The sequence below is a fragment of the Chelonia mydas genome, chromosome 6 (genome assembly GCF_015237465.2).
Source record: "Chelonia mydas isolate rCheMyd1 chromosome 6, rCheMyd1.pri.v2, whole genome shotgun sequence".
NCBI classification, from domain to species: Eukaryota; Metazoa; Chordata; order Testudines; family Cheloniidae; genus Chelonia; species Chelonia mydas.
The window spans coordinates 10,255,566-10,278,538 of record NC_051246.2 but is presented as its reverse complement, the minus strand read 5'-3'; the positions used below and the strand labels follow the sequence as shown (position 1 = coordinate 10,278,538).

Sequence of the window (22,973 nt, the reverse complement as noted above, 5' to 3'; positions counted from 1 at the left end):
ATGCCTAAGTCCCTTGGTGGGTCTGGGCCACCTTATGAGTTCCGTCTAAACTGTAAGTGAAGGTAACAGAAGTGGATTATTGGAAAGATGCTGAATGTCAGCTGTGGTGCAGTTCTCTAAACCAGTCAAGTTTATCCCTTCCTGAGGCTCTCTGACCGAATCGTTCCTGAAGGTGAAGCCAAACACAAATATTGCACGATGTCAAAAGCTTACAGGCTTCCTCCAGTGCTCTCCTTCTTTCACACCCACAATCCACATTACCTGTAACACTCCCCATACCTGCTCTCCCGACAGCTCTGATCTGGGTGTCCATTCCCCACCCTTGGTATCTTGGCTGAACAGGATGACTTTGCCGGTGCGTTGGCAGTGAGGGATCCCGACCATGTAGGTGCTCTGCCCATTGGCTGTGATGACCTGAGATGAATAACCTCAAAGGAAAAGAGAGACATGGGGAGGTGACATGGGAAACAGCCATTCAACAGTGTGATGGGTTGGACCACCCTGTCTGGGATGCCACTTGATGTATTGGGTTTTCACTGAGCCTCTCCTGCTCCACCAGCCTGGATTCCCTCTCCCTGTTTTGCTGAATTAGGCTCTCCAGTCTCGTGCAGCACACACACACAGAAAGGGCCACACCCAGCTGCAGACACAGACTGAAGTCAGCTTTACGTGAGAGGACTCACCTGGAACTCACGTACACATCCTTTTGGGCAATAAACTCGAAACAATAATGTCTTACACTGGACAGAGAGATCTGCACAGTGCAAGCTCCTAAAAATTCACCCTCTCCCTCAATGTGGAGAGAGATGTGCACAGCTTCTTTCACCCCCCCCCAAAAGGTTAATTGTAAGTGATTATAAGGGAAAGCAAACAGAACAAAGCAGATTACCTTAATAAATAAATAAAACCTGCAAACTGATCATAACACACTAGATAGGTAGGATACAAATAAGGAGATTCTCACCCTAAGTGATAAACAGGCAGCACATTCTTAAGGCACAAGTTGCCTTGGCTTTCCCAGGTTTTCATACTCAGGCTAAAAATTCCTCTATCCTGGGACCAGCACTTCCCACAGTTCAATCCTTGCCCCTCAGATATTTCCAGGTGTATTGTTGTAGGGAGAGTGATGTCCCCCATGATATCATTGTCCACTTTTTATATCTTCTTCCCACTCACTGGAAAGCTCTTTTTCTCTGACATGGGACAAATAGTTCCCATTGTGTAGTGCTATCTCTGAGAGGTTTGTATTGTACCCAGTTCCTGGGGTAATCCATGTGCTTATATGCATTTCCTCAATAAGCCATTAACACTCTTTGGCCTTCTTACTGTTGTACTTGAAAGGCTGCTTGTGGGTGTTGTGAACCTCGCCACACGTTTCAGTAGCACATATGTAGCCAAATTCCATAACTTCACATAGAACGATAACACATACAATCCAATGAGATGAATGTTTAGCAGACCAAGACTTTTAGAATAATCCCTCACAAGACATACTTTGTACAAAAAATATCCTAATTACATGACAGTGGTGAATATTGGGGTGTCAGGGTGTCATAAACAGTGCTACACAGAGATCCCTTTCCCAGAACGAAGAGGCAGCCACCTCTGGGGTGAGGAGCAGGGGCTGTTTAAATAGGTAAGGGGAAATCTTTGGGTTTGTTCTTACCGAGGGAAGCATCATTCATGTCCCCAGAGGTTCTGGGTATGTTGATGAAACTCAGCTTCCCACTGCTCCCGTACAGGTATATCCCATCGTACTACTCATAGGCTCTCACCACTCCCAGCTCTGGATTCCCAGCAGCTCCCCGTCCCACAGAATCATAGAAGATTAGGGTTGGAAGAGACCTCAGGAGGTCATCTAGTCCAACCCCCTGCTCAAAGCAGGACCAATACCCAACGAAATCATCCCAGCCAGGGATTTGTCAAGCCGGGCCTTACAAACCTCTAAGCATGGAGATTCCACCACCTCCCTAGGTAACCCATTCCAGTGCTTCACCTCTCTCCTAGTGAAAGAGTGTTTCCTAATATCCAACCTAGACCTCCCGCACTGCAACTTGAGACCATTGGTCCTTGTTCTGTCATCTGCCACCACTGAGAACAGACAAGCTCCATCCGCTTTGGAACCCCCCTTCAGGTAGTTGAAGGCTGCTATCAAATCCCCCCTCACTCTTCTCTTCTGCAGGCTAAATAACCCCAGTCCCCTCAGCCTCTCCTCATAAGTCATGTGCCCCTAACCATTTTTGTTGACCTCCGCTGGACTCTTTCCAATTTGCCCACATCCTTTCTGTAGTGGGGGGCCCAAAACTGGACGCAATACTCCAGATGTGGCCTCACCAGTGCCAAATAGAGGGGAATAATTAGTTCCCTCGATCTGCTGCCAATGCTCCTACTAATGCAGCCCAATATGCTGGCCATCTCGACCTTGAGAACCCATTCTAAAGCCCCAGGGCTCCTGCGGCCCCTGCCCCAGCTCTGTTACCTTTGCAGGTGAAGATCTTCTCCTGCAGCTGGCTCTGGATGCCCTGGAGGGCGTCGAAATTGTCCACCCGGAAGACGTGCTCGTTGGTGGGCTCAGAGGCGATCTCCTGGAGCTCCTGTTGGGCAGTATCACTGGAGAAGGCCTCGCCGACCTTCACGGAGTAGAGGGAGGTACAGGGGAGACCAGGGCATTGGCATCAGTCACAGCCGGGAGCCCTGGACCAACACCCACCCGCCCCGAACTCTGCTGGGCCCTCTAGAGGCACAGCTCAGCCAGCGCCATGTGCTCCTCCAGTGAGTGGGGGGCCGCTGGAGCCTGGAGTTATGGAGCCTGCCTCATTTCAGCACCGAGTTGTGTCGGTTGTACCAGCAGCAGGGCACAGGGGTCTCCTTGCCATGGGGATTGTCAGCGCTCTGGGGCCCAGCATGACTCAACTTCCAGGGCGTACTGAGGGGTGAGTGCTGCAATGTCTCCGGGGGACGCCTCGGGGCAAGGGGTGAAGGGCTGGGACCACCACACTAGTCCGGGTGGGTTGTATGCAGTCGGTTCAGCAGTGGAGTCAGACACCTCCCCGTCGCTGGGCCCGACGTAAACAGCAGACAAAGGTTGAACAAGATCCAATGGCTGGAAGTGGAATTTACACCCATTCCTTTTGGAAAGAAGGTGTCAAGTTTAACCATGAGGGGAATTAACCATTGGAGCAGCTCACCACAGGCCATGGTGGATTCTCCATCCCTAGCAATTTTTATCTCAAGACTGGCTGGTTTTCTAAAAGATTTGCTCTGGTTCCAACAGGGATTATTGGGGTCAGTTCTCTGGCCTGTGCTACACAGCAGCTCAGACTAGATCATTGCAAAAGTCCCTTCTGGCCTGGGAATCTATGACTCTAAACCCGAGTTTGTTGATGTAGGACTTACGTCGACCTAACTCTGTAAGTGGCTACACTAAAATGTAGCTCCCACCCATGAAACTCACCCGCTACACCAACTTCATAACTCTACTTCCATAAGAGGCGTTGTTTTAGGTCAATGTAGTTAGGTTGATGCAGTGTCCATATAGGCACTGTGTGGCTTACATAGCCTGAGGCTCCAGCTGTTGGCCCCAGGCGGTGGGGCTTCAGCCCCATAATGCCCCGCACTGACAGTTAAATCAGTACAAAGTCCCCGGTGAAGATGCGCAACGCCGACAGGAGAGTAATGTGGACACGAAAAACCGATTTAATTACTGCGGTGGCTGTGTGACGAGGTAACTTAATTCGACTTAAGTGTATCGTGTAAACTTGCCCTTCGCCTTGCTGCTGATGCCCATTTCAATCTCTTTGGCTCAGCAGTTTAACAGAGAGAAATGTCAAGTGACTGAGATCAGTTTGGGGAGGATCAGAGCTGTTGTTTGAGCCCCAGGCGGGTGCAAAATAGACTTTATAAGAACCGGGTGACTTTGCTGTTTAAGGGGGGAGGCTATATCTCAGAAATCCCTTGTTCAGATGATCCCAAATTTAGACCACTAATCTTAACCTGCATCCCCATGAGGCAAACCAAATTTTATGACAATCTGAGTCAGCACGTGTATCGTAGGGCAGTCAGAAAACCCAGCCTTTAACTAGAAAGCTCTGCTCAACCTGAACAACAGAGGAGCTCCAGCTCTCCTATAACGTCACACGTTGACCCAGTTACAACCCAGGGTCAGTTCTTCTCCCTTATCTGGTGGGAACCTGGACATGGGCTCAGATCCCTACTAGTTCTCCGCACAGCCACGGCTCACCCCGATGGCGTAGCGGATGATCCCAGCTCTCTCAGCCTTGGGGATGGCATCTGAATAAGAAAGCGGGTCTCCGTATTTTTGCCCATCTGTGATCACAATGAGAACCTTGGTGGCCTCATCCCGAGCGCCTCTCCCAGAGGTGAACAGCTCCTGCCTGGAAAAGGGGGGTGGGGAATGCATGGGAGGGTTATTGATATGTAATAACACGTAACGCTCGTCCACTGCTTTGGCATTGCAGATCTCAAAGTCCTTTACCAGGAGGTCACCGTCATGTCCCCATTTTACTGATGGGGAAACTGAAGCATAGGGCAGGGACGTGACTTGCTTAAAGTCACAACACAACAGAGGCTCAGAGTTGGCAATCGAACCCCAAAGTCCTGGCTCCCAGCATCCCCACCCCACTTTAACCTACTAGTCCCCAGTCCCCTCCCACAGCTGGGGATAGAACCGAGGAGTCCTGAGTCCCTATCCCTTAGCTTGCATGTCCTTGTAGCCCATTCCCTGTGGAGTCAGCACGGGGAGGAAGGCAATACCTACACCACTTTCCGGATGGCTGTGGCCGTGTACGTCGTTCCCTGAAGCTGCTCAATCCTCGAGACAAGGTGATCGGGGTCATGACTTCTCCTGTACTCCATGAAGTCGAAGTGCAATTCAAATTTACTGGAGTACTGCATGAGGGCGAACTGCAAGGGGAGGCAGGGGAGAAGAGAGAAAAACAACCCCAGGGGTGGAGGGTAAGAAAAGCAGGCATCAGACTCAGTTAAGGGCTGAGGCAGTCGGGACGTAGTGGTTCTGTTGGAATTTTTTCCTGGTTTTGGATGCAAAATCCTTTACTGCTCCCTCTGCAGCACAGCACCCCCTAGCGCCGCACTGGGGCATTGGGGTCAGCACTGACTGCGAGAGGCAGGGCACGTAGTCAGGGTTCAGCTTCTGCCCATTACCTGCGTGTCGGTGCTGCGGAAACGCTTCATGATCTCAGCGAGAAACGTCTTCATTTTTCCAAAGTCCACAGGTGCGATGCTGCCCGAGCCGTCGACGAGGAGCGCTATGTCTGTGACATGTCTGGGGCACTCTGAGAGGGACAGGAATGAAGTACGTCCTGACTCAACTCCACAAACATGGGAAACCCAACAGAAAGACCAATGGGCGCATCTAACCGGATATCCCACCCCCTGCTGGCCACCCCGATCAGACCCCTTGGCCCCTCTGTCGCAATATCATCCCGTCCCTGCCATGGAGGGGTCCTGAGAGTAGACCATGACATGCACTGGGATGAAAAAAATACACCCCTCCCCCTCCCAGAGCTGGGACAGAACTCAGGAGTCCTGACTCCCAGCTCCTACTGACATCCTGAATCAAACCAATGGGCCCACCTAGCCTGGTATCCCAACCCACATCAGACCCTGGGCCCCTCTAGACCCATCTCCCCTCCACTTCCCCACGGCCCTTGTACCCACCTGGGAACCCAGGGTGTAAGTCCCCCCCATACACACCCCCGTGTCACCCCTTACCTGGCTGGGTGTCCAGGATGCGCTGGAGTTGCCAGAAGCTGTGCTGCAGAGGGAAGCAGCAGTGACTGACGTACATGTTCTCCCCACAGGCCCGGTGCAGCACGGGGCACGAAAAGGCAGGGGGTCAGTAGGTGCCCCTCTCAACAGAGCAGTGAGGGTGGGGAAGAGAGCCTGGGGCCTGATCCCTTCCCCCCTCCCTCCATGGATACGCAGGGAAAGGCCCTGCCAGGGCAGGGACCCCCATGGGGCAGACAGGATCTCAGCACCCCAGGTCCCAGCACTTAACTCTGAGAGGAGACAGGAGAGACACACGGGGGCATCATCTGCTTACCACACTCCCTGCTATGGCAGTGTCCAGTCACTGTTGCCATGGCTTGCCGTGCTCCCTGCTATGTCCATGCACAGTCACTATCGCCATGGCGGCAACCCAGTTACAACATTTCCTGCTACCTCAGCGCACAGTCACTGTCACCATGGCAACATCAGCCAGTTGCCTCCATCCCTCACATCACCACCTCGTGATCACTGTAGCCAAAGTGAGGATACCTGGGGCTACCACCATTCCCCACTGCATCGTTCTACCACCCCTCCAGTTACAGGAGTTACCAACAGCCCTCACACAGTTATATAGTCATGGGGACGTCACCCAATTGTCACCTCTGCACCATTCCTCCAGGCACACTGACACGGCCCAATTACTAACATCCATGAGTATTGGGGTTTGGGGAGGGAGCTTTCCCCTGGAATGATGAGGGAGAAAATGTCGGACCCCAGTCCCAGCACCCATCTCCCCTGGGTGTGGTACCTACCAGGAACTGGGAGCCTTGGGCAGCCAGAGAGAAACCAAGGGACATGTTCTTGGCATCCGGGGACCCTGACAGGGGAGAGATGCACATCAGGCTGAGCAAATAAACTCCATTCCTGTCCCAGAGTGGAGGATAGAACCGAGAATTCCTGACTCCCAACACTAACCACTAGCCAATCCCTCTAGCCTGGGACCAGCACTTCCCACAGTTCAGTCCTTGCCCCTCAGATATTTCCAGGTGTAATGTTGTAGGGAGAGTGATGTCCCCCATGATATCATTGTCCACTTTTTATATCTTCTTCCCACTCATTGGAAAGCTCTTTTTCTCTGACCTGGGACAAACAGTTCCCATTGTGTAGTGCTGTCTCTGAGAGGTTTGTACTGTACCCAGTTCCTGGGGTAATCCATGTGCTTATATGCATTTCCTCAATAAGCCATTAACACTCTTTGGCCTTCTTACTGTTGTACTTGAAAGGCTGCTTGTGGGTGTTGTGAACCTCGCCACACGTTTCAGTAGCACATATGTAGCCAAATTCCATAACTTCACATAGAACGATAACACATACAATCCAATGAGATGAATGTTTAGCAGACCAAGACTTTTAGAATAATCCCTCACAAGACATACTTTGTACAAAAAATATCCTAATTACATGACAGTGGTGAATATTGGGGTGTCAGGGTGTCATAAACAGTGCTACACAGAGATCCCTTTCCCAGAACGAAGAGGCAGCCACCTCTGGGGTGAGGAGCAGGGGCTGTTTAAATAGGTAAGGGGAAATCTTTGGGTTTGTTCTTACCGAGGGAAGCATCATTCATGTCCCCAGAGGTTCTGGGTATGTTGATGAAACTCAGCTTCCCACTGCTCCCGTACAGGTATATCCCATCGTACTACTCATAGGCTCTCACCACTCCCAGCTCTGGATTCCCAGCAGCTCCCCGTCCCACAGAATCATAGAAGATTAGGGTTGGAAGAGACCTCAGGAGGTCATCTAGTCCAACCCCCTGCTCAAAGCAGGACCAATACCCAACGAAATCATCCCAGCCAGGGATTTGTCAAGCCGGGCCTTACAAACCTCTAAGCATGGAGATTCCACCACCTCCCTAGGTAACCCATTCCAGTGCTTCACCTCTCTCCTAGTGAAAGAGTGTTTCCTAATATCCAACCTAGACCTCCCGCACTGCAACTTGAGACCATTGGTCCTTGTTCTGTCATCTGCCACCACTGAGAACAGACAAGCTCCATCCGCTTTGGAACCCCCCTTCAGGTAGTTGAAGGCTGCTATCAAATCCCCCCTCACTCTTCTCTTCTGCAGGCTAAATAACCCCAGTCCCCTCAGCCTCTCCTCATAAGTCATGTGCCCCTAACCATTTTTGTTGACCTCCGCTGGACTCTTTCCAATTTGCCCACATCCTTTCAGTAGTGGGGGGCCCAAAACTGGACGCAATACTCCAGATGTGGCCTCACCAGTGCCAAATAGAGGGGAATAATTAGTTCCCTCGATCTGCTGCCAATGCTCCTACTAATGCAGCCCAATATGCTGGCCATCTCGACCTTGAGAACCCATTCTAAAGCCCCAGGGCTCCTGCGGCCCCTGCCCCAGCTCTGTTACCTTTGCAGGTGAAGATCTTCTCCTGCAGCTGGCTCTGGATGCCCTGGAGGGCGTCGAAATTGTCCACCCGGAAGACGTGCTCGTTGGTGGGCTCAGAGGCGATCTCCTGGAGCTCCTGTTGGGCAGTATCACTGGAGAAGGCCTCGCCGACCTTCACGGAGTAGAGGGAGGTACAGGGGAGACCGGGGCATTGGCATCAGTCACAGCCGGCAGCCCTGGACCAACACCCACCCGCCCCGAACTCTGCTGGGCCCTCTAGAGGCACAGCTCAGCCAGCGCCATGTGCTCCTCCAGTGAGTGGGGGGCCGCTGGAGCCTGGAGTTATGGAGCCTGCCTCATTTCAGCACCGAGTTGTGTTGGTTGTACCAGCAGCAGGGCACAGGGGTCTCCTTGCCATGGGGATTGTCAGCACTCTGGGGCCCAGCATGACTCAACCTCCAGGGCATAGTGAGGGGTGAGTGCGGGCAATGTCTCCGGGGGACGCCTCGGGGCAAGGGGTGAAGGGCCGGGACCACCACACTAGTCCGGGTGGGTTGTGTGCAGTCGGTTCAGCAGTGGAGTCAGACACCTCCCCGTCGCTGGGCCCGACGTAAACAGCAGACAAAGGTTGAACAAGATCCAATGGCTGGAAGTGGAATTTACACCCATTCCTTTTGGAAAGAAGGTGTCAGGTTTAACCATGAGGGGAATTAACCATTGGAGCAGCTCACCACAGGCCGTGGTGGATTCTCCATCCCTAGCAATTTTTATCTCAAGACTGGCTGGTTTTCTAAAAGATTTGCTCTGGTTCCAACAGGGATTATTGGGGTCAGTTCTCTGGCCTGTGCTACACAGCAGCTCAGACTAGATCATTGCAAAAGTCCCTTCTGGCCTGGGAATCTATGACTCTAAACCCGAGTTTGTTGATGTAGGACTTACGTCGACCTAACTCTGTAAGTGGCTACACTAAAATGTAGCTCCCACCCATGAAACTCACCCGCTACACCAACTTCATAACTCTACTTCCATAAGAGGCGTTGTTTTAGGTCAATGTAGTTAGGTTGATGCAGTGTCCATATAGGCACTGTGTGGCTTACATAGCCTGAGGCTCCAGCTGTTGGCCCCAGGCGGTGGGGCTTCAGCCCCATAATGCCCCGCACTGACAGTTAAATCAGTACAAAGTCCCCGGTGAAGATGCGCACCGCCGACAGGAGAGTAATGTGGACACGAAAAACCGATTTAATTACTGCGGTGGCTGTGTGACGAGGTAACTTAATTCGACTTAAGTGTATCGTGTAAACTTGCCCTTCGCCTTGCTGCTGATGCCCATTTCAATCTCTTTGGCTCAGCAGTTTAACAGAGAGAAATGTCAAGTGACTGAGATCCGTTTGGGGAGGATCAGAGCTGTTGTTTGAGCCCCAGGCGGGTGCAAAATAGACTTTATAAGAACCGGGTGACTTTGCTGTTTAAGGGGGGGGGCTATATCTCAGAAACCCCTTGTTCAAATGATCCCAAATTTAGACCACTAATCTTAACCTGCATCCCCATGAGGCAAACCAAATTTTATGACATTCTGAGTCAGCACGTGTATCGTAGGGCAGTCAGAAAACCCAACCTTTAACTAGAAAGCTCTGCTCAACCTGAACAACAGAGGAGCTCCAGCTCTCCTATAACGTCACACGTTGACCCAGTTACAACCCAGGGTCAGTTCTTCTCCCTTATCTGGTGGGAACCTGGACATGGGCTCAGATCCCTACTAGTTCTCCGCACAGCCACGGCTCACCCCGATGGCATAGCGGACGATCCCAGCTCTCTCAGCCTCGGGGATGGCATCTGAATAAGAAAGCGGGTCTCCGTATTTATTCCCATCTGTGATCACAATGAGAACCTTGGTGGCCTCATCCCGAGCGCCTCTCCCAGAGGTGAACAGCTCCCGCCTGGAAAAGGGGGGTGGGGAATGCATGGAGGGGTTATTGATATGTAATAACACGTAACGCTCGTCCACTGCTTTGGCATTGCAGATCTCAAAGTCCTTTACCAGGAGGTCACCGTCATGTCCCCATTTTACTGATGGGGAAACTGAAGCATAGGGCAGGGACGTGACTTGCTTAAAGTCACAACACAACAGAGGCTCAGAGATGGCAATCGAACCCCAAAGTCCTGGCTCCCAGCATCCCCACCCCACTTTAACCTACTAGTCCCCAGTCCCCTCCCACAGCTGGGGATAGAACCGAGGAGTCCTGAGTCCCTATCCCTTAGCTTGCATGTCTTTGTAGCCCATTCCCTGTGGAGTCAGCACGGGGAGGAAGGCAATACCTACACCACTTTCCGGATGGCTGTGGCCGTGTACGTCGTTCCCTGAAGCTGCTCAATCCTCGAGACAAGGTGATCGGGGTCATGACTTCTCCTGTACTGCATGAAGTCGAAGTGCAATTCAAATTTATTGGAGTACTGCATGAGGGCGACCTGCAAGGGGAGGCAGGGGAGAAGAGAGAAAAACAACCCCAGGGGTGGAGGGTAAGAAAAGCAGGCATCAGACTCAGTTAAGGGCTGAGGCAGTCGGGACGTAGTGGTTCTGTTGGAATTTTTTCCTGGTTTTGGATGCAAAATCCTTTACTGCTCCCTCTGCAGCACAGCGCCCCCTAGCGCCGCACTGGGGTATTGGGGTCAGCACTGACTGCGAGGGGCAGGGCACGTAGTCAGGGTTCAGCTTCTGCCCATTACCTGCGTGTTGTTGCTGCGGAAACGCTTCATGATCTCAACAAGAAACGTCTTCATTTTTCCAAAGTCCACAGGTGCGATGCTGCCCGAGCCGTCGACGAGGAGCGCTATGTCTGTGACACGTCTGGGGCACTCTGAGAGGGACAGGAATGAAGTACGTCCTGACTCAACTCCACAAACATGGGAAACCCAACAGAAAGAGCTAGACCAGACCAATGGGCGCATCTAACCGGATATCCCACCCCCTGCTGGCCACCCCGATCAGACCCCTCGGCCCCTCTGTCGCAATACCATCCCGTCCCTGCCATGGAGGGGTCCTGAGAGTAGACCATGACATGCACTGGGATGAAAAAAATACACCCCTCCCCCTCCCAGAGCTGGGACAGAACCCAGGAGTCCTGACTCCCAGCTCCTACTGACATCCTGAATCAAACCAATGGGCCCACCTAGCCTGGTATCCCAACCCACATCAGACCCTGGGCCCCTCTAGACCCATCTCCCCTCCACTTCCCCACGGCCCTTGTACCCACCTGGGAACCCAGGGTGTAAGTCCCCCCCATACACACCCCCGTGTCACCCCTTACCTGGCTGGGTGTCCAGGATGCGCTGGAGTTGCCAGAAGCTGTGCTGCAGAGGGAAGCAGCAGTGACTGACGTACATGTTCTCCCCACAGGCCCGGTGCAGCACGGGGCACGAAAAGGCAGGGGGTCAGTAGGTGCCCCTCTCAACAGAGCAGTGAGGGTGGGGAAGAGAGCCTGGGGCCTGATCCCTTCCCTCCCGCCCCATGGATATGCAGGGAAAGGCCCTGCCAGGGCAGGGACCCCCTTGGGGCAGACAGGATGTCGGGACCTAACTCTGAGAGGAGACAGGAGAGACACACGGGGGCACCATGTGCTTACCACACTCCCTGCTATAGCAGTGTCCAGTCACTGTTGCCATGGCAATGTCAACCACTTGCCATGCTCCCTGCTATGTCCATGTACAGTTACTGTCGCCATGACAGCAACCCAGTTACAAGGCTTCCTGCTACCTCAGCACACAGTCACTGTCACCATGGCAACATCAGCCAGTTGCCTCCATCCCTCATAACATCACCTCACGATCACTGTAGCCAAAGGGAGGATACCTGGCTACCACTATTCCCCACTGCATCATTGTACCACCCCTCCAGTTACAGGAATTACCAACAGCCCTCACACAGTTATCATGTAGTCATGGGGATGTCACCCAATTGTCACCTCTGCACCGTTGCTCCAGTCACGCTGACACCGCCCAGTTGCTACCATCCATGAGTAGTGGGGTTTCGGGGCGGGACGGACCTGTCCCCTGGAATGATGAGGGAGAAAATGTCGGACCCCAATCCCACCATCCGTTTCCCCTGGGTGTGGTACCTACCAGGAACTGGGAGCCTCGGGAAGCCAGAGACAAACCAAGGGACATGTTCATGGCATCCAGGGACCCTGACAGGGGAGAGATGCACACCAGGCTCAGCAAATAAACTCCATTCCTGTCCCAGAATGGAGGAAAGAACCGAGAATTCCTGACTCTCAGCGCTAACCACTAGACCCCCCCACATTTGGGTATAGAACCCAGGAGTCCTAGCTCCCAGCCTCCCTTTCCCCCCGCTTTAACCCACTAGACCCCCCTTCCCTCTCAGAGCTGGTGACAGAACCCAAGAGTCCTGACTCCCACCGCAATCGTATTTCTGCACCCCACAACACAGGGTGCCCCTACTCTGGATGGGGATCTCCTGGCAGCGTCTGGATCCAGGGTTGCACTTGTAGACTTTGCTGGTTTCATTCACGTTTCCTGTCTGCAGTAGGCCCCCAACAATCAGCCTGCGGGGAAAAGGTATGGGGGGTCAGGGGATGCCCCACACACCCAGGGGACTGAGGCCCAGGGGAGGCAGCCCAGCCGGACATGCCCCTCAGTGTTGGGCACAAGTCACATGGGGTCCCATGTCCAGCCCTTACCCCCCAGCACTGGCATTCCCGAACTGCACCACGCTCTGCCCAAACCCCTCAGCTGCCTCCTGGAAGGTGATGGGTCCCTCCACGTCCACGCTGAATCCATGGCTCGGTGCCAGCACTGCAGGGGTTAAACAGTCTCCAGTTAGAGCTTCCCCGATGGAGACCAGGCCAGTGCCTGGGGCTTTCTGGTTATGGGACTGAATTCTAGCCAGCTACTCGAACCCACCAAATCCCACTCCTCTCCCAAACCAGGGATAGAACCCAGGCCTCCTGACTCCCAGCTCCTCACCACCTGCTCCCGGCTGTCTAGCCCTCAAGGGCTATTTTATGCAAATCATTCCCCACATTCATTGCATAGTGCCAGACACTCCCATTTAAATATAAATTTCATTAGTAGAGCGCTACCAAATTCAGAGTCCATTCTGGTCAATTTCATGGTCACAGGATTTTAAAAATCATAAATTTCATGATTTCAGTTCTTTAAATCTGAAATTTCACAGTGTTGTAATTGTAGGGGTCCTCACGCAAAAGGAGCTGTGGGAGTGGGGGATCAAAAGGTTATTGGTGGGGGGCTGCGGCACTGCTACCCTTACTCCTGCTCTGCTGCCGGCGGGGCACTGCCTTCAGAGCTGGGTGCTTGGCCAACAGCCGTTCCTCTCTGGCCGCCCAGCTCTGAAGGCAACACAGAAGTAAGGGTGGCACTACTGTGACCCCCTTAAAATAACCCTGTGACTCCCCTGCAACACCTTTTTGGGTCAGGACCCCCAGTTTGAGAAATACTGGTCTCCCTTGTGAAATCTGTATAGAATTAGGTAAAAGCACATAAAAGACCAGATTTCACAGTCTGTGATATGTTTTTCATGACGGTGAATTTGGCAGGGCCCTAATCATGAGTGGATTCAGCGCTGGAGAAGGAAGTCCTAGATTTATCTCCATCCGCTTTCCTGATGCTGATCCATAGCGGATGCACTTCCTGTAGGGACAGAAGGGACAGATCAGTCTTCATAGATTGATAGACTATGTGGCCATGGAGCCAGTGGTTTTAGTTATTATTCATTTATTGTACAACATTGTGATTATGTTATATCATATATATATTCATTAACTAGAGTTAATTTGTAGGATTATAAAAGTATAATTCCTCTAAATACCGAACCAAGTACTAGCGATGACTAAGACAAGCTGAAATGTAAGAACCTGTAGGTTAATGCCTGAAAGACTTTAGTTTATCTAGTTTAGGCCTTGGAGACAAGAAATGATGACATAAGTGACTGAAAAATAACCCAATGCCATAAGATTATGGGAAAAGAGGCACCAAGTGACAGTATTGTGCAAAATTACCCAGAAGATTAATATTAGATCATAAAAATACCATAAAGGCGCATCTGTCTCAGACATGTGTCTTAACCATGGGATACAGCTTGTGCGCTAATGCTAATGAGAATAAAGGGAACTTACCCAGCCTATAGAAAATTGGGGTTCATTAAGTTTCCAGGGGAGACAGACCAATAAGGGAAAAGAGGGTGGACACTTTTATGGACACACGCAGAATGTAGGTGTAGACAGAATCAGAGTATAAAAAGGGGATGCCCAGAATGAGAAAACTGAGCTCCCTCTGGGAGACTCCAGCAGGAACCATCCCTCTACTGATGATCAAGCCATGAGAGACCCATCAGACCCTAACACTATTGTCAAGGATGTGAGTATAACTATATTTTTAAATTGTGCATAGGTCTGTATAGAATTTCTATATGCGTGGGTAATCATAACTAACTTTAATAAAACTTAAAAATAGACTAGACCTTGTACTGGTGAATTATAGATGGTCATTACCTTTGGTCTCTATGTGTTCCTAGAGGCTCTCAGTTTGAAGCAAGTAACAGAGGTGACTTTCACTCTGTTAAGCTTGAAACTGTAGCCACCAGAGCCGAACCCAAGATGGTGTCACACCACAATATAAAATGTACTTTAAATAAAATAAAAGGCTATATCCAGAAGGGACCATTGTGATCATCTAGTCTGACCTCCTGCATAACACAACCCAGAGAACTTCCCCTGCATTTATTCCTGATTGAACCAGAGCAGATCTTCCAGAAAAATGTCCAGTCTTGATTTAAAATGTCCAGTGACGAAAAATCCACCACAACTCTTTGCAAATTGTTCCAATGGTGAATAACACTTGCTGTTAAAAATGTCAGCTTTATTTTCATAGGCCATGTCTACACTACCACTTATGTCTGCAAAACTTATGAAAAAACCACACCCCTGAGCGACATAAGTTTCGCCTGCATCAGTGGTAATGTGCAGAATGCGATGGTGGCAGAAGAGCATCTCCCGTTGATATAGCTACTCCCGCTTGTTGAGATTGTTTAATTATTTTGACGGGAGAGCTCTCGCCCGTCAGCATAGAGTGGCTACACAAGTGATCTTACATTGGCACAGCTGCATCGATACAGCTGTGCTTCTGTAAGATCGCTATTGTAGACATGGCCTTAGTTTGTCTAGTGTCAACTTTCAGCCATTTGATCATGTTAGACCTTTATCTGCTAGAGTAAAGAGACCAGTATTAAATATTTGTCCTCCTCATAGCTACTCAGACTGGGATTAAGTCAGCCCTTAACCTTCCTTAACTAGATTGAGCTCCTTGAGTCTATCACTACGAGGCAGGTTTTCCAATCCTTTCGTTAGTCTCATGGCACTTCTCTGACCCCTCTCCAATTTATCAACATCCTTTGTGACTTCTACCTGAAAGGCACCTGAACTGGATACACTATTCCAGCAGCAGTCACCCCAAGGCCATGTACAGAAGTAAAATAACCGCTCTGCTCCTGCTCGAGGGTCCCCTGTTCATGCACACAGAGATCGCATTAGCCCTTTTGGTCACAGTGTCGCATTGGTAAGTTTGTGTCGCAGGAGCCAGAGCTGAGACCCTCCAAACTCATGTCACACACAAAACACCAAACAGCTAGTGGCTGGCTACACTGAACCCCAAACACACAGGGTAGCTAACTCCCCTGATGCAAAGCTCCCCCGCTGGGACTGGCTGGGAGAAGTGGATGAGTGGGGAAACCCCTCCTTGAATGGCTGTCTTTCCCCACATCCCCCACCTCCTGGAGAAAGGCAGCCAATCAGGGCTTCTGCACTGGGCAAGCAAGGCCAAGAGTAATTGTGGGAGAGAAGTAGGGAGTGTAATAATCTGTCAGGGTGGCTCTGCTCTCCTCCCCCTTGCCCATGCCTGCTCCATCCCTGCAAACCCAGACCTGGGAAACAGAGTCCCCTGCTTGGAGCTGCCCCCTTTAGGCTTGGAGGCGGTAAAGACCCTCCAGATTTGCAGGAGGAGCAAATGTGGGGCAAGGTCGGGTGCAGAATTGTGGGGCTCATGGGTGGGGTTGGAAAATTGTGGGGCTGGCTGGACAAAAGGGGGTGCTGGGAGAGCGGGGGCAGGCTCCCCCAATTTCCCCTTCTTAGGCCTCGTCTCCCAGTGTGCCTCAAAACCCCAAGTCTGTCATCCTTATTCTCAACCACCACAAAGTCTGCCCTCCCCCATGCCCTGCGAGGTCCCAGCCTCACAGACAGAGCTGACATGACTTTGAAGCAGGAGGAACCTCTGGTAACCTTATAGCAGGTCCGTGCCAACCACGTCCACTTCCTGCCCACCAACCCCATCCCTGGCCCACATCCTACCAAGCACACATGCCGCACGGAGAGGGAGAGTCATACACACCCCAATGCCCTCCCAAAGAGACCCAACAAATGGCCACATCTCAGTGCCGGGTGAGCGAATCACTGGACAAACAGCTCCTATGCCCCACCCCAGAAGTGGCTGCATCCCAGAGCCAAATAATTTCAGGGATTCCATGCCAGCAAAATATGGATTTCATGTGCATTGTAACGTGTTTTGATGTGGTATTTTCTAATAAACAACCTTCAGTGAATGAGAATTATAATCCAGTGTCAAAACATAGTCTTCACCTGTGTATGCAAATAGATCCACACCAACTTTAGACCATGCCCTGAACTGGTCATCGTTTATCAACATAGCCTCTTTTACTCTGTTTAGGTTGGCACTGGGGGCCTATTTCACACATTTTAACAATTTTTCTCTATCATTGTTCATTTGTGGCCAGTACCGTATCTCTCCGGCTCTGCACTTACATTTCCCCATGTCCAAGCGTCCTTCATGTCCTCTTGTGAGCATGTCATCTTGGAACGTCTTGATATGTAACGTCTTGGCCATCTGACATTAATAGCCTCGAATACCCTCTGTAAACTCCCGTCATTAGCTGTAGCCTCAGCAAATTCACTCCAAAACCTTTCTGAGACTGAGCACCAGACTCCACATCCCTCTTGGAGCTGGGGATAGAGCCCAGGAGTCCTGACTCCCAGATCCTTCAAGCTTCCCTTTTCTCTAGTCCTTGAGGGCCATTTTACGTGCATCACACCCTGCATTCATTTGCATAGCAGCAGAAACTCCCAAGTGAAGACTAACCATCATGAACGGATTTAGCACTAATGAATGAAGCCCTTGATTTATCTCTTGCTGACCCAGATTCATAAGAGGAGGCAGGGAACACTTTCTGTAGGGTAGCAGGGGCAGAGCAGCCTTCATAGAATTACAGATCATAACTCCAGAACGAACTGCTTTGAGCATCTAGTCTGACTTCCTATGTAACACAAGCCAGAGAGCGTCTCTGAATGAATGCCTTTTTGAACCAGACTGGAACATTTAGGGAAAGATCCAGTCTTGATTTAAAATTTCCAGTTCAGGGTGTTAGACCCTCAGCAGGGGCCTTTTTACGGGATGGGGGAGCAGGCAGATATTGGACACAGTGTTGCTATATATAAATACTTTTTATGCTTTACAAAATGGATCTTATTTACTTTACATTTATACCCCAAACATACTATACCATAGCCCAGTAGTTAGACATTTTGATGGTTAGTTGGGGTTTAGTTTAGTTACAAGGTGCGGGGAGTTTACAAGTACCACACCATATATAAACTGGGCTTTGGATTATTGAAAGACTATAAATTGCAAATGTGTGACGCTTTTATTTATAATTTACTTTGTGACATTATTAGATTTTTGTTTTTTGTTGTTTTGGGCCTTTACCCTTTGTTTTAAAGCGACAATTTTGGGCAGGCTGACACAATCCAAGGCATTTATACATTTTTATAGCAGTTCCACTGTGTTATTGCCTTATCTGCTGATTCTTCATTTTTTCCAAGGACATAACATAGTTGTTTGGTACAAATAGGTTTTGACCGCTTGACCTTTAAGTTCTTGCTTTGGTTGCCAAAATGCAGGACATGCACTCCAGTTTCAAACACACAACAGCCACACTCGGCCCCATAGCATATATCATCTTACATATTATAACCCAACAAGGGAATCCATCACAAACCTTGGTAAATTGTTGCAGTGGTTAATTACTCTCGCTGTTAAAAATGTTACGCCTTATTTCCAGTCTGAATTTGTCGAGCTTCAACTTCCAAGGCATTGGATTGTGTTAGTCCTTTGTCTGCTAGACCAGGGGTTCTCAACCTTTTTCTTTCTGAGACCCCCCTCAAAATGCTATAAAAATTGCAGGGCCCAGGGGGACAGAGGGGCCTTGGGCATAGGTGTAGTTTGACTTCTATTTGGGGGGGACAGGGGACAGTGGGGTTCAAGCCCCACATAGGAGTTTCCAGGAAGGAAGTGCTACCTCCACCTTCTGACTCACCTCAGCAGGCCACCCAGTCTGTCTGGGTTGGGGGGGCAACCAAAAATTATAACTCAAAGCTGGGGGGCTTAGCTCAAAAAGTTTGAAAACAGCTTAGGGTGCAGGGAGAGGGTAAGTAGGGTCTGTATGTGGGCAGGGGGGTGGGTAGCTCAGGGTGAAGGGAGGGGGTAGCTGGGGCTGTGTGTGGGCAGGGGGTGTAGCTCAGGATTCAGGGAGGACATAGCTCAGGGTGTAAGGAGAGGAGTATTAGGGACTGTGCTGGGAGGACTCCCCTGTGGTCCCTGTTCCCGGAGGGGTCCGCCAGCCACGGAGCTGGGGGGCTCTTACCGGCTGCCACTGAGGGAGCAGAGGAGTCTGGGAGCTTCAATCTAGGGCACCAGCAGGAGAGGCAGGACAGCTGCTGCTGCCTGCTCCATGCACCAGCCAGAGCAGCAGTTACCCCACATTGCCGGACTCTGGCTTCCCGCCTCTGACCTGGCCAGGCGGCGGGGATTGGGGAGGGATTGCGCCTCCCCCATCTTCAGCCCCACAGTGGGGCGCCGGGGATTGGGGCTTCTGCCGCAGGGCCCAGCAGCCTCCTTGAAAGGGTTCGCGGACACCCTGTGGGCCGTGGACCCCCAGTTGAGAACCGCTGGGCTACACTGAAGAGTCCATCATCAAACATTTTTCCCCAGGTAGGTATTTATAGACGGAGATAAGCACTCCTTAGTCTTCACTTCGTTAATCTAAATAGTGATAGATTGAGCTCCTTGAGTCTATCGGGCAGGTTTTCTAATGTTTCAGTCATTCTCATGGCTGTTCTCTGAACCCTCTCGAATTTATCAACATCCTTCTTGAAGTGTGGGCTCCAGAACTAGCCACAGGAGTCCAGCAGTGGTCGCACCAGGACCAAATACAGAGGGAAAATAACCTCTCTAGTCCTTCCCGAGATTCCCCTGCTTATGTATCCAAGGACTGGCCACAGCATTGCACCGGGAGCAACTTGGCCCAGGCAGATCTTGGTCTCTGCTGAGTCTGTCAATTAGTGCAGGGTGGCCTGGCAAGCTTGTGCCGTGGGAGCCACAGCTGAGACCCACCAAACTCATGTCACACAAGAAACACCAAACAGCCAATCAGTGGCAAAAGTGAATCCCTAACGCACAGTGTAGCCAACTGCCCTAATGCAGAGCTCTCCTCCCTTCTGCCCTCACCCGCCCTGCAATCCCAGCCCTGGGAAGGAGAATCCCCTTGGAGTTGCCCCCTCCAGGCCTGGGAGGTGGTAAAGGCCCTCCAGCGCTATAGGAGGAGCAGATACGGGGCAAAGTGGGGCTGGGTGGGTGGGGTCAGGGGGCAAAGGAGCTGAGGGTGGGGGAGGAGCTGAGGTGGCCTCCCCCATTCTTCCCTTCATCCCTTTTCAAGCCCCATCTCCCAGTCTTTCCCCACTTCCCAACCCATCCCCCTCATCCTCAGCCACCCCAAAGTCTGCCCCCCTCCATTCCCTGATGGGTCCAGGCCTCACAGACAGCAGAGATGTGACCTTGAAGCAGGGGGAAGCGACTGTGGTTTTACATAAAGACTGAGCCATTGCAAACACTGCATCCACTACAAACCTGCTGGACTCTCCCCAAACCCGCCCCCCCCCACACCCCCCACATCCTACCGAGCACACACGCCCCACAGAGAAAGGGAGTCGCACCTGTGACCCACTCCCATCCCAGAGAGTCTGGGGGGAACAGAACAGAGAGGGAAGTGAACCCAGGAGTCCTGATTACCAGCCCTCCCCCACACAAGTCACGAGAGCCCCATTCCCCTCCCAGAGCTGAGGAGAGAACCCAGGAGTTCTGATGCACAGGCCTCCTGCTGTAACCCACCGACCCCACTCCTCTCCCAGAGCCAGCCAAGGATAGCAGCCAAGAGTCCTGAGCGTCCAGCTGCTCCCATCCCCCTGCCAGAGGGGTACTCGCTGGGCACCCATGTGGAGGAGCCCAGCTTTTCCCAGGCCCTCTGGCTGGCACTTACCTGCGCACAGGTAGAGGAGCAGAGCCACGGGGTCCATCCTGTGCTGGGTGAGGGGTGTCTATGGAGCAGGGATGCTCCCGTAGGAGGTGTGAGGTTCAAGGGCAGTGCCTGGAGAGGAGGCAGCAGAATGCAGAGGAAAGAGAAGTGCTCGCTGAAAAGAGAGAAAAACTGTCAGGGTGGAGGGGGACTCAGGGTGTTATAGGGAGGGAGCAGAATGGAGAAGACGGGGAAAAAGGTCAGGGACACGGGAACACTCAACTCGTCAGACACACAGACAGTTGTATGGAGACAGATGAAAAACAAATAAAACGGCCAAACTCCGCCCCCTGAACTCTCCCCTCTCGCTCCCCCTCCATGCTAGTGGTCAGCTAGTCATTTTCCACCCTCCCCTCCCGCTCCGCCCTTTGTAAATTCAAACACCCCCTAGTTTCAAAACTTGGGGAAAACACTGCACACACACCTATCCTGAAACAAACACACACGCAACCAGACAGACAGAGAACTGGTCAGACACACACAGCTACACTGAGACAGAAAACAGATACACAATTAGAAAACCAACTGCAGGGAGACATGCACACAGCTAAACAGACACACTCACAAACTCAGGGCCGTCCTTGGGCACGCACAGAATATTCAGCTGTATAGGGCGGGGCACCTGAAAATTTGGAGCACCCCGGGTCTTAATATCCACCCATCCGCCTCCTCCTATGCCTGTTTTATGGATGCTGCAGCCTGGTGAGTTTTCCTCTGGAGGGGAGCTAGGTCTTGTCTACACTAGCAAGTTGGAGCTCATTAAATCGTCCCCGGGCGTCATAACGCCTGAGGTGTCCACACTGGCAAGGCACGTAGAGCGCTCGCACCCCACGGCTGGAGCGCCCCTGGGAATCCACCTGCACAAGAGGCATAGAGCTTGCTGCACCCGGGCTGGAGCTCTGCGGTGCCAGTGTGGACGCCCTGGTCTATTACTGCGCTCTGATTGACCTCCGGGACACGTCCCACAATGCCTGTTCTAGCCACTCTGGTCATCACTTTGAACTCTACTGCCCTGGCCTCAAGTGACCAACCAGCTCTGGGAAATTTGAAAGTCCCCTTCCGTGGAGTGCTCTCAGCGAATCTTTCCAGGTGACCATGTCTCCACCCGCCAGGCGATTCCTGGCATGGAGCGATGCCGAGGTGCTGGACCTCATCAGCATTTGGGGAGAGGAGGCTGTCCAGTCCCAGCTGTGCTCCAGCTATAGGAATTACGCTACCTATGGGCAGATATCAAGGGCCATGACCGAAAGGGGCCATGACCGGGACGCAGCGCAGTGCAGGGTTAAAGTGAAGGAGCTGCGGAACGCCTACCACAAGGTGCAGGAGGCAAACCGCCGCTCCGGTGCTCCCCCATGACCTGCCGGTTCTACAAAGAGCTGGACGCGATACGTGGGGGCGACCCCACCTCCATTCCGAAGAGCACCATGGACACTGCAGAGGCCGTTCCAGCCCAGAGTGCAGTGAGCCAGGATGAGGAGGAAAGTGGGAGCGAGGCTGCTGAGGAGGAGGGGTGCCCAGAGCCAGAGGACGACTCGCCTCCCTAGATGCATGCAGCCAGGAGCTGTTTTCAAGCCAGGAGGAAGGTAGCCAGTGGCAGCATCCAGTGCTTGGGGAAGAGGAAACAGCAAAGGAGGCGCCCGGTAAGCGGCTTTGATTTTGTGAAGAGATTTGTTGGGTGTGGGCTGTTGGGGCGAGGAGGGTTGCAGAAAGAAGGGTTAGGGCTGTGTGCATGCCTAGATGCAGAATAGGGCGTGGATGTGCTGTCTCACATTGCGGTAATTGGCCTCAGTGATCTCATCGAAGGTCTCATGCAGAAGCTGGGCAATCTGCTTACACAGGTTCCTTGGCAGAGCTACTGTGCTCCTTGTCCCAGTCAGGCTAACGTATCCGTGCCACTGTGCCGTGCGGGGCGGGGGGACTACTGCTGCACACAGGCAAACTGCATAAGGCCAGGGCGGAAGCTGCATTCTTGCTATTTAAAGGGCCGGGGCAGTAGAAGCAGGGGAGCCCTGGGCCCTTTAAATAGTCACCGGAGCCCGGCAGCCGCTACCCAGGGCTCCAGCAGTGGGGCTCTGGAGGCAATTTAAAGGGCCTGGGGCTCCAGCCACTGCTGGGAGCCCCAGGCCCTTTAAATTGCCCCCTGGGGAAGCCGGGCTGCCCCCATATGGTCATACCAGGGTGAACCGGCTTACTTTCACCTCTGACCTTGTGGTTACTCACCATTTCGGGGCTCTTGTGGGTTATGTGTGCTTGCCTTGGGACAGGCAGTTTGTGCTATTGTGTGAACTGTGCTTCTCTTTAAGATTGGCCAAATCATTGCTCTGTCTGGTGTGAACAATGCTGCCTCTGTAAAATGTCACAGATGCAACCTTGACAT

General features: G+C 51.9%; 1 pseudogene; it reads right to left on the bottom strand.

Moving 5' to 3' along the window:
- LOC122461339 overlaps positions 1–20,830 on the bottom strand; it is a 33,738-nt pseudogene extending 12,908 nt beyond the window's left edge.
- Positions 20,831–22,973: the final 2,143 nt, after the last annotated feature.